The following is a 13,120-nucleotide window of genomic DNA, read 5'->3' on the forward strand; positions in this document are numbered from 1 at the left end:
CAGGATCAATTTAAAATGATCCCAAATGAAGATGCCTTCTGAGTGTATGTCAGGGAAGTGAAGACAATGAATAGTTCCATGCAAGCAATTCAAGTGAGAAAGGACAATGCGTAAGGCAAAATAAATGAGATGAGAAGCAACCTTCGCCCTCAAAGAGCCTGGTAAGAAGAATATTTTTTTGTAAGTCTTGCTTATTTTTCATTAGAAAAAAAAGTTAGAGGCAAATCTTTTTATTTAGGCATATTATAAAAATATTTCTGTATCCTCATTATGAATGAGAAAATAAGCATAAACTCAAATTATAAAAAGATCCAACAGGCAAAAAGCTATGTCATATAATGTTTGTTTGAGGTTGATACTTTAAAAGAAATTATCTACCCACAAGTTGGGGAGAAAATAAATAGAAATCTGTTTTTCTCCACTGCTTAAAGAATCTATACTGATTTCAACTCTCTTAGACAAAATTTCACATAGACCACATGCATGAACATTTTTATGCTGCCATTATACCTTATATGGCAAATAATTGCTATAGCCATACTTATTTTACTCTGTTGAGCTAAATACATTTTTACCAAAAAATAGTATATGTATCAAAATCTTAAATGCTGACATTTAATGGGAAAATGGAATAACTTACACGCACTATAATTCTCAACCTGTTTAGTGCAAAAGATCTTAAAAGATGAAAAAAGTTTAGAGAGCGCAATCACAAATAGAATAGAAAGGAAAATTCAAAATGATGTCAAGATAAAAACTAGAATATTACCTCCAGGACAGCAAAAACTTCTGTCTTTTATTTTTTAAACTACTCTCACCCCGGTACTCAGAATTTTGTTTGGACATAGTAAGCACCCAATAGATTTATTGAATGAATAAACACATTTTAAAACATCAAAATTATTACCTGTATTACAGTGAAAAAAATACCTAATGACCTTCTACAATGTGCCATTCTTTATGCAAAGTACTTTATATATATCAGCCTGTATAATCACTGTTAAAACCAATGAGAAAGATAACAATTTATTGATGAGAAATTGGAAGTTCAGATCTATTAAGAAAGTCATCCAAAGCCATGCTGACTTCAAAGTACAGACTCTTTACTTTAGGGCATGGCATAACTCCCAGAGGGTAATGATATTGAGAAAGCTTTGCCATTGGAAACACAATTTCATAGACAACAAGAGAAGCTTATGTTCACATTACTTTTCATACTTCACATGGCAAGAACATTCCGATCTTTAATGTTAGGATTCATAACTTTCCCTAAATACTCTGTGCTCTGTTGTCTAAATGGTAACACCAAGAATCATCACTTTTCCTCTGTAATAGGACGTGCAGTATCTTTGTGTGAAATATAGTCTATAGTTGTATATCTTCTAGTTGAGAAATTTAATCATGCAATATATATGGAATAAGAAAAAAATACAGCAACAATTAAAATAGGACAATAAAAATGAGTAAGATGTTTAAATTTCCATTGCCGAAAAACTGTGCAAAACTGAATTCATGAAAGAGAAATAGAGTGGCATAAAACAACTGCAGGGGAGAAATGATGAAAACAGAGAAAGAAAGAGATAAACTAGTGAAATAAAGTTGAAAAAAGCTTCATTTTCACAGCATTGCATTTTGTGAAAAGTTTTACACTTTTACATTAAAGAGTTTAAGAGTATACTAAATTGAATTTGTTTTTGACTTGATGCTTCTGCTTTAAATTATATCAAGGCTTAATTACCATTTAAAACTTACTATTAGTTAATTTACATATCATTACTAATGTCAGCATCTTGTCAGGCATAAGAGTTAAATATAAACTTATATTCCCCAGGTGAATGCAATTGATAACAAGAAAAAAAATTACTAATCAAGAAAAAAGAAAAGGAGTTCCTTTCTCTAAATGTATCACATAGTGATACAGCTTTTTATACACTACAAATAGACTGGGTCAGAAGTTAAAGAAAGTAGTTTGTCTTCTGGAAAAATTATAAATCATATTTTATTAAGAAAAACAAAAAAACTACTCAAATTTGGGATAGGATCAATCAATATTTTCTCTTAAATTTACAGTTGACAAAAAATTGGAAAGAAGTAATAGAGCACTTTTTGGTATTTTATTATTGTTATGTGATATTACTCCTGATGACTCTAGAATTAACTTCACTTTAATCTGTTCAAGGATATTACTCCCACAAGTGTTCCTTCCTCAGGATTATAAAATGTACCCCCTTTACTCTATCATACTCATTAGCATACTGCCTCATATGTTTCATGCTGTGGAACCTCATAGGACTTATAGCAACTATTACAACTCATTTATAACTTTTTTTTTTTTTTGAGAGGGAGTCTTGCTCTGTTGCCCAGGCTGGAGTGCAGTGGCGTGATCTTGGCTCACTGCAGCCTCTGCCTCCCAGTTCCAAGAAATTTTCTGCCTCAGCCTCCTGAGTAGCTGGCTAGCTGAGATTACAGGCGCCCACCACCACACTCGGCTAATTTGTTGTTTTTTTTTTTTTTTTTGTATTTTTAGTAGAGACAGGGTTTCATCATCTTGGCCAGACTGGTCTTGAACTCCTGACCTAGTGATCCACCAGCCTCGGTCTCCCAAAGTGCTGGGATTACATGTGTAAGCCACAACGCCTGGCCCCATTTATAACACTTTTTAAAGTTCTCTATTTTTTTTTTTTTTTTTTTTTTTTTGAGACAGAGTCTGGCTCTGTCGACCAGGCTGGAGTGCAGTGGCGCGATCTCGGCTCACTGCAAGCTCTGCCTCTCGGGTTCACGCCATTCTCCTGCCTCAGCCTCCCGAGTAGCTGGGACTACAGGTGTCCGCCACCTCTCCCTGCTAATTTTTTGTATTTTTAGTAGAGACGGGGTTTCACAGTGTTAGCCAGGATGGTCTCGATCTCCTGACCTCGCGATCTGCCTGCCTCGGCCTCCCAAATCTACTTTTTTTTTATATTTCTCTGCTCTTATTCACACTTGAGCCCTATCTAATCAGTGTCTTATGGCTACCACATTCCTGAAACCACACTGTCAATGACCAAATCACTAAATCCAATGGTCAATTTTCCATACTCTTGTTGCTTGAATTATCAGCAACATTTTTTTTTCTTTTTGGAGACAAGATCTTGCTCTGTCACTCAGGCTGGAGGGCAGTGGCTCACTGCAGCTTCAACCTGCTGGATTCAAATGGTCCTTCCACCTCAGCCTCCCAAGTAGCAGCAGCATTTCACACAGTTGATGACTCTCTCCTGATTGACAAAAATATCCTCATTGTATTTTCAGTTGACAACACTCTCCAGGTTTTCCTTCTACCTAGTTTCTTAATCTCCTTTGCAGGTACTTCGTCCTGTCTAATCTCTAAACCTTGGGGTAAAAAGGGTTCGGGACTCAGGTGTACGTTTTTTCTCTATCTAAACTGACTCCATCTCTTAATAACATCATCTAGGTCGAGGCGGACGTCTCTTCCGGAGCAGCATGGCGGCCCCTGAGGATGAGAGGCTAGCAGGGAGCGGCGAGGGAGAGCGGCTGGATTTCTTGCGGGATCTGCACGTGCGATTTTTCCAGCGCTGCCTCGAGGTTTTGCCGGAGCGCTATTCTTCACTCGAGACAAGGAGGTCCTTCCCACAGAAGACAGATCAAATCTAAATCGCTGTGGTTTCCGAGGCTCTTCAAACCTGGGTATTCCGCTCAATCCATCAAAGGCTCCTGGAACAGCTCATCCTTATGATAGTGGCCACATTGCAATGACTTACACTGGCCTTTCATGCTTAGCTATTCTTGGAGACGACTTAAGCCGGGTGAACAAAGAAGCTTGCTTAGCAGGCTTGAGAGCCCTTCAGCTGGAAGATGGGAGTTTTTGTGCAGTACCTGAAGGCAGTGAAAATGACATGTGATTTTTGTACTGTACTTCCTGTATTTGCTATATGCTCAACAACCGGTCAGGCACGGATACAAAAAAAGCCATCTCCTATATTAAAAGAAGTATGTCCTACGGCAATGGACTGGCACAGGGAGCTGGACTTGAATCTCATGGAGGATCTACTTTTTGTGCCTTGCCTCACTATGTCTGATGGGTAAACTAGAAGAAGTTTTTTCAGAAAAAGAATTGAACAGGATAAAGAGGTGGTGTATAATGAGGCAACAAAATAGTTATCATGGAAGACCTAATAAGCCTGTAGACACCTGTTATTCTTTTTGGGTGGGAGCAACTCTAAAGCTTCTAAAAATTTTCCAATACACTAAGTTTGAGAAAAACAGAAATTCCATCTTATCAACTCAAGATCGCCTCGTAGGGGGATTTGCCAAGTGGCCAGTCATCCAGGTGCTTTGCATGCATACTTTGGGATCTGTGGCCTGTCACTAATGGAGGAAAGTGGAATTTGTAAAGTTCATCCTGCTCTGAATGTAAGCACACGGACTTCTGAACGCCTTCTAGATCTCCATCAAAGCTGGAAAACCAAGGACTCTTAAACAATGCTCAGAGAATGTACATATCTCTACATGACTGACTTTAGATTGGGAGGGTGGGGGGATTTGTAGCATAACTGTAGCTCAAGTTTAAAAGCCATGTATAACCAAGTGTGCTCTTTTTTTAAAAGGTAGAGTCTTACAATCAAATCTCCTGCTGATGTCACTTTGGGATATGGTCTTGAGCCAGTAATCTTTGTACTGGGTTTCTAGAAAATCTGTGTTGAAGTTTGAACCACAACTTTGTCATGGTTCTTAAATGTTTATACTGTATTTCTAAGAAGTTGTTTGAGGCAAATTAACTGTATGTGCGTAGGTTATCTTTTTAAAAACTCTTCAGTGCCAATTGTATCTTGTTATAAAATGGACACAAATCTTCAAAACAAATTTACACTTCATATAGCATTGATAATCTTCAGGTGAACACTTAGTAATCATTTAAAAAGCTCACTGCTGATGGTAGAAAATTTGCTTTAATGAATTAAGTATCTGGGATTATTCTTTGAAAACAGATGACCATAATTTTTTTTAAAGAAGAGTGACTTATTTTGTCTTATTTTTAAGTAAAGTGTGCCAATTAAACCTGTGTGGCCTATATAAATGAAATTAATAACTTCATAGTAAGAATAAATAGGTTTAACTAATGTGATAGTTTTCTAAAAGGAGATTGTTTGAAGACAACTATTATGTAACTGAGAGAAAAGCGATTTAACTATATGTGATTGTGAATGAGGAAGTTTTGTGCTATGTGGGTCATTTATTTAGACATTGCTGTGGTGAATACCAGTTATGTTTGATTTTATTCTCAAATCATTAGTTGCCTTTTTTTTTTTATTTTGCTTTCTAGGAAGAAAACAATCTTTTTTATCTAGAAGGAAAGATACTTTGTGTTTTTATTTTTAGCCATTTGAATTTTTTAATTTGTTGCCCCCAGTGTGTCAGCTGCTCTAATTTCAAACTAATACTTTTCTATTTTTTTCAAATTAAATAAGTAAAAAATGCAAAAACAGAACCATTCAAATAGATTTAGTGGTGCAACTCTATACATGGTCATTTTTATTCTCGTATTTTCAGGTAAGTGAGAGGGAAATGTAAGCGTTTAGAGGGTAAGAACGAGGGTTTTGTTTTTGTTCATTGTTTTGTTTTCTTAAGTCTATGAACTAGCTAATTATAAAGGAGATAGTATAAAAACTCTTCATTTGTAATTAATTTCCATTACTTGCTCAGTGACATTCAGAACTATGAGTCTAGTACTGAAAGAGGGAAAGAAATCTCTTCACTAAAGGAGTTGGGTTTAAGTTAGTCTTGGTGATAATAAATGTTGAAATACAAACATCAGTATAAAAACTAGATTACTGGTATCACTGTTTAGGCATTGTAATATTCTAAATGTTATCTTTTTTTCTAAATTAGAGAAAAAATGTTGTAAAATTACAGTTCTTCCCAAGGGAAACACTATGTACTTGGAGAAATGATTCATTTATTATTGGCATGCTTAGTTTTAAACCTGAGTTTGCCAAAGTCAACTGTATGTTTTTTAATTATAAATAAAATAAATCTTCTGATGGTGGGGGAAAAAATAAGCCTAATAACAGATGTTATCCTTCTGTGGGTTATTCCAGTTGCTAGTATTTAAATCCTGGCAGATTAAGACATCCATATCTCACACTAAGTCATCTCTTAGACATTGGAAGCTGAAGTAGCATATACATAATGGCTTTAGGACTATATAAAAAGCCCAAATTGTTTTTTCTATATCACCAGAAAGAAAAGAAAGAAAGAAAGAAAGAAAGAAAGAAAGAAAGAAAGAAAGAAAGAAAGAAAGAAAGAGAAAGGTAGTAACAGTGACTGTATTCATGAATGTAAGTTAGAGAAAACTTCCAATCTAAAAGTATTTCATAAGGCTAAATATTTTCTAACTCCTTATAATTTAATACCACAAGATTATAAATTTTAGTAAGCTTCTAATTGATATACTTGTGGGAGACTTTCTCGTGAAACTTTATGGACTAGTAAATGTTCACATTCCACAGCAACTTAATTGACCAGAAAATAGCAAGCCAGTGTGAACTGTGGAGAAACTATTTCTAACTTTTCTAAGTAGTTATTTACAAGAAAAATATTTACCGATTAAATAAATTATAAACAATATTTCACATATATACCTTATTCCTTAGCAGGAGTGATATAATAAGGGGAAATATGAAGTCCGAAATCTCAAAAAGCTCTATTTCCTACTCCCTACTCGTCTCCTTCCCGCCCCCTAATTTTGTGGTATTTTTTTTTAGAAGGTAGGAGGAGGAGCTTTGTTTTGAGCATCTGCATACAAATGAGATTAATCAGATCATATGGCATAATTTAACCTGTTTATCATTTCAGTGTTTTTAGATTTGATCTATAATATATATGTTATTAGCTCTTTACATAGTTATTTATATTTAATCTAAATTCATATAGAAATCTTGCTGACAGTGGTATATAATTTGAAAACTGTTGGACCTGATCATTTTTGAGAGACAGTTAATGAAGAGGTGCTCTGAAATCAGATGACCTGGGTTTAAATCCCAGATTTGCCAGTTCAGCAGCAAGATCTTGGACCCTAACTCTCCCATTGATAAAATAAGGAAAATAGGTAAAACCTAACTCACAGGGTTTAGGATTAAATGAGATAATACAGATAAAGCACTTAGGATAGTACCTGGAATACAGCAAATTTCAAATTATAGTTTCTTTACAATGATCATAAAATTATTTTTGTAATTAAAACCTCTCTTCTACAACAGAAAGAGGTCTTAACAGTTTAACCTCAGGGAAAATGATGACAACAGTGTTGTTTTCTAATCTCCCCATAAAAATACAGAGCAACTAGGATAGCCACAGACACTATTACATGCTAGATGACAAGGTATCTCCTTGAATTTCAAAATACAACTAAGTGAGGACAAACCACTGACCCACATAGTTTCAGCATCTGTGGGAGGAAGTAGAAGGAAGGCAGCTGGTTTCTGACAGCTCTGCAAACTGGAGAACTACAACACTGCCCACAGTTTCTCACTACAAAGTGCAGTGGGCCAATCTAAGAACAGGCACTGAAACTGGGAAGTGATCCCAGAATCCCATTTGCAGATGAAGGTTAAAGCAATATGATAAGGTCTGATGATTGCATTAGAGCAGTCTGGGTTTTATACTGTGTGCCTCTTGAAGGTTATGAGACAAAGCCCAGCACTGAGGACAAACTTCTAGAATTAGAATCCAAATGGGCAGGATGGGTAAAATAGGACAAAAGAAAGAAAATCTAGATAAGTATTGGGAAGAAAGGTCAAGATACAGACACATTATATATATGTATTTACATATATATATATCTTCTTTTAAATCACTGTGAAAATGGGAGCTCTAAGGCTGTGAAGTCATCCTAGAGCCACTCCTCCCTCCTAAAAGTACAGAAAAACTCATTTCAGTGAAGGGGAAAAAAAGAGTAACTGAGCCAGGATTACAGTCCAACTCCATCCAAAGTTAGTATAAGAAATAAGAGAATAAATAGATCAACATCCTCACAGACAATGAAAGCACACCAGAAAGACATGACCACAAGACAGATAAAAACCTGATATTTGCAAAAAAAAATGCAAATATGACAGGAAATTTATAGTAATTAGTACAATTATCAGTAAAAGTAGGAAAAGGTGAAAAATTAACCAAGTACCAAACACTTGGAGTAAAAAGCAAAATAAAGCAGAAGGAAGGAATTAATAAAGATAAAAGCCAAAAATAATTACTAGTAGAAAACCAAAACAAGAGAGGCAATAAATCCAAGTTGGTGATAGGTAGTGCGGGGAGTTAAGTGAGATAAACTACCAGCTAACCTATTTAAGAAAAAGAGGAGGAAGCACAAATACAAAAGTTTAAAAGACAAGAGGGAAATAGTAAAACAGGAAATTTGTTTAAATTGACTACTTTGAGCAATTTTACACAATAAATTCGAAAACTATTTTGAGAAAAATGCAAATTGCCGTAATTTACTCTAGGTAGATAAAGAAAGTCACAACAAACCAATTACCACAGAAGAAACAAATAGTTAAAAGTATCCCCTACCAAAAGAAGCATCAAGCCCAGATTGTTTCAAGGGGATTTCTACCAAACCTTTTAAGATTAAATAATCCTGTTCTTGCTTAAACACTCCAGAGACTAGGAAAAGAATATTGAACCTCAAAGTGCCAAAAAAAAGAAACTCCTGAATTCATTATTTAAAGTGAATGTAATAGCATTGATTTAAAAACCTGACAAAGATTGTACCAAAAAGAAAATTATAGAGCAATCTGATGAATATTAATAAAAAGTTTTAATGATATATTAGCAAACAATCCAACAGCACTTTCAAAAGGTAATCATGACTAAGTTAGGTTTATTATAAGAATGCAAGGGTAATTCAATACTAGATAATCTGTTAATATTCATTATACTCAGTGAAAAAAATCTTCATCTTTGCAGAAAAGACATGATAGACTTGAGCACTCACTTATGTTAAATATACTAAGTAGAAATCAATGAATAATCCATTAACATTGTACCTCTACCTAAAAGCCAGCATCTTAAATTTCAAAGCAAAAGAGACTTTCCAGCTGAAGTCAGGAACAAGACATGCCCAGTAACTCCTCTGCTACTTAACAATGTGTTGAGAGTTTTAGCCAATGAAGTTAGACAAAATAAAGATGTGAATTGGAAAGGAAGAGGTAAAACTATTTGCAGATATGAATATGTATCTAGAAAGCCCAAAGGAACTTGTTGAAAAACTAAACAATAAAAGAACTTAGTAAAGTAGCTATTAAATACAATTTACATACAAATATCAGTAGGCTTCACCAGACACAAGTGCATACTTTGATTCCATTTTGGTGAATTTCAAAACAGATAGCATTTATGTATGGTGTCAGAAATCAGCACCCCCTTTCAGTCACTACCTGTCTTCCCAAAGGTAAGCATTATCAAAATCACCATCAATTAGTTTTGTCTGTTTTTGAATTTTATATGAGTGGAACCATATAGTATACATTATTTTTCAACTGGCTTTAACTCAGTAGGACTGAAAGAGGGTACAAAGGGACTCTGTGGTGCTGGTAGTGTTCTGTTTCAAGATCTAGGTGCTGGTTACATAGGTGCATTCACCTTATGAATATTTATCAAGCTGTATATTTATGATTTGTGCACTTTTCTGTATGTATAATTATAGCTCAATAAAAATGTTTACTAAAAAAAATCTAGTCCTATGATCTGAAATCTCATTTATAATATAAACCTACCAGTCTGAACATCTCCCTTGAATTCCATACTAATATACCCAATTATCTACGCCACCTTTCTATTTGGATGTCCAATACAAGTCTCAGTTATAATGTTCAAAATCAAACTCCTCATATTCTTTTTCAAAACAGCTCCTTCTGTCATCTTTCCCACTTGACTCAAGTGTAATACCCATTCTTCAGATTGCTAAAAATAAAACCCCTCGAGTCATCCTTGATATCTCTTATTCTCTCTTTTGCTATATCTAATCCACATTGATATCCTCTTTGACTCTTTTTTCAATGAATCTCTTGTTAATTGCATTATCATACCACATCTCATAACTTTCACCTTTACCACCCTAGCTCAAGCTGCGACTCGTAGTCACCTTGTTTTTTGATTAGCTTTTTAAATAGAAATCCTTCTACCTTTACCATCATAGAGTTTGTTTAGAACATAGCATTCTAGTAATTATGTCAACACAAGCCATATCGCATCACTCTATCTCACTCAGATCAGCAGATTTGGTCTCCACAAGCTTTATGACCTAATAGTATATGTATCTATCCCTAATTCACTCTGATTCAACTATGCTGTCTTTATGATGTTTTTGCAAACATGCTATGTACACTCCTGCTTCATGAGTTTTGCATTTATTCTTCCCCTTTCCTGGAAAGCTCTTATTCCAGAAACCCATGTGGCTCAATCCCTGACGTTCTTCAAGTCTCTGCTCAAATGTCACCTCGCTAGTGAAGTCTTATCTCACTTCAGCATTTTAAGTAACACCCTTATTCATCACACTTTATTTATCTGCTCTGCTTTTCCTTATGTGATCTATTATCATATGATCTACTATATATTTTGCTTAATTTCTTTGCTTATCACTTCACACTAGACCTAGAATTGAATACCTATTCTATGCGGGCTATTTTTTTTTTTTTTGCATATACTGTTTCTGTCATATGATCGGACTTAGACCAATATCTACAACACAGGAGATGCTGAATAAAGATGGTTTTGAATAAAAGAGTAAACATTTTATAAAGAATGTATACAAAACCAGAAACACTTGGAAATATATAATTTTAAAAATGAAATAACAAATCTAAACCAGAACTATTTAGCATATATTGCTTTCTAGTTAGTGTTGGAGTAAAATATTTGCATTTATTTTTTATTATTTAGTAGATAGAAAAATCACCAGGGCCGAAGCCCACAGTAGCTAGTTGGAAAACAGGATAGAATAGTGCTTAGAAGCACAGACTTAAATACTTGTGGTTCAGAGAATCAGGCAGTTCCACTTATCAGACAGGTTAACGTGGGCAACTTATCACTGGGTCTCATGATTGTTATCGAAAATATAGAGAAAATATAGTATTTCTTTCGTGGCATTATTAAGAGTCTTAAATGTAAAGCACTTAATACAATGCTTAATGCATCGTAAGCTTAAATAACCAATTAGCTACTCTTACTACCATTATTGATGATAGAGAAAATTTTATATGAAAAACCATTCAATGAACTTGGAAGAAATGGGAAAGAGAGACTTAGACTAAGTGTACTACCTGCTTTTCTCCAGGGAAATAAAGAAATTAATAAAGCAATGCCATATAATCAAGAGTCATTTTTTAAAGTTTTATATTAAGATGACATGGATATTTAGATATCAATTTTTTTAAAATTACACATAACTAAAAATTATACAAATTATCATACACATAATCAAATATTTGCCATCATAGTATTGAATGAGCTGACAAGAGATTGTTCAGTAAGAAGATTTTATTTAGAAATTTTGAATTTGAAAATTTATTTTGTTTGCTCAATGACCTAATGTTCTTTTTCCTAGCTCTTGTTATACAAATAAAATAGCCTACAGTATATATGTGTGTGTGTGTGTGTGTGTGTGTCTATATAAATTCTTTGAATGAAACTTTTAGGAAGACTAATAAGTTAATAAACATAAGTTAATAAAGATAGATGCTGCTTGTGTTAGATTCAGTATTTTTTTCTTTTTTTCAGTTTTATTGATGTATGGATGACAAGTAAATATTGTGTATATTTGCAGAATACAAGGTTATGTTTTGATATATGCATGCATTGTGAAATTATTACCACAATCAAGCTAATTAACATATTCATCACTTCACTTACTTTTTTTCGTGGTGAGATTATTTAACACTACTCTCAGCGATTTTCAAGTACACATTTTTTAAACTATAACCACCACTCTGTACAACTCCAGAACTTATTCATGCTTGTATTAGATTTATATTGCTGCTAAAATATGTTACAGAAAGCCTAGTGGCTTAAAGCAACACCTTATTATATCACAGCTCTTTAGGTCAGATGTTGCAGTTGGATTTGCTCATTTCTCTTCTTTGGGTTTCAAAGGATTAAATTTAGCTGTTGGTCAGCAGGGCACTTACAAGAAGGCTCTGGGAAGAAACTGCTTTCAATCTCATTCAGATTGCTGGCAGAATTCAGATTCCTGTTGCAGAGCTGAGACTGCTATTTCCTTCCTGGCTGTCATTGGGACTGCCCTTCCTCCTTAAAGACTCCTCTCTGGTCCCAGCACATGTCCTCCCGCATCTCAGAGCCAGCATTGTAAATCCTCTTGACATTTGGAATCTGACTTTTCCTTCTGCCGCTTCTCTCGTTTCCAGACAGAGAAATTTCTCTGCATCTAAGGCCTCATGTGATTAGATTGAGGAAACTAGGATAATACAGAATAATCTCCCTATCTTGAAGTTTGTAGTCTGAACTATATTTGAAAAATTCCTATTGCCATGTAAAGTTACTTATTCATAGGTTGTGGAAATTAAAGGTTTGACTATCTTTGGGAAGGCTATAATTAAGCTCATCAATGGGTATGTTTCATCTTGGGAATTTAGAAACCTCCCTAATAGTGAGAGGCTTTGTAACAATTACAAATATATGAAAGCAAAATCAAGAATGAACACTCAATGATCTATTCTATCATTAATCTGTTGATCTTTTCCTTTCTGTTCTTTTTGTGCTTATCAATCAAATATATTACAAATAACTCTCCCAAAATAATTTTTTGCTATTGACTTTAGGGACATACATATCCTGTTGAATCAAGAGTAAATGAGAGCACTGAAGATTGAGTCTCAACATATGCATTTTGTATTGTTGATTGTATAGAATACAAATCACTTTGAATGATACGAGAAAAAATTTTCACCAGTAGAATCTATTCTTTCCTCAACAATTGAATATAATTCTGCATTTTCCCCATAGAACAGGTAAAGCAATTTGTGTAAGTATAAGTTTTAAGATAATGTATTAAATATTTGGGGGAATTATATGATAAATTTAAAATAATTTCAATTACACTGCATATTGT

General features: G+C 34.2%; 1 pseudogene; it reads left to right on the top strand.

Annotated features, from left to right (window-relative positions):
- Positions 1-4,759, top strand: part of LOC100937133 (geranylgeranyl transferase type-1 subunit beta-like) — a 382,799-nt pseudogene extending 378,040 nt beyond the window's left edge.
- The last annotated feature ends 8,361 nt before the right edge of the window (positions 4,760-13,120 follow it).

The sequence above is a fragment of the Pongo abelii genome, chromosome 8 (genome assembly GCF_028885655.2).
Source record: "Pongo abelii isolate AG06213 chromosome 8, NHGRI_mPonAbe1-v2.0_pri, whole genome shotgun sequence".
In the NCBI taxonomy this organism is placed as follows: domain Eukaryota; kingdom Metazoa; phylum Chordata; class Mammalia; order Primates; family Hominidae; genus Pongo; species Pongo abelii.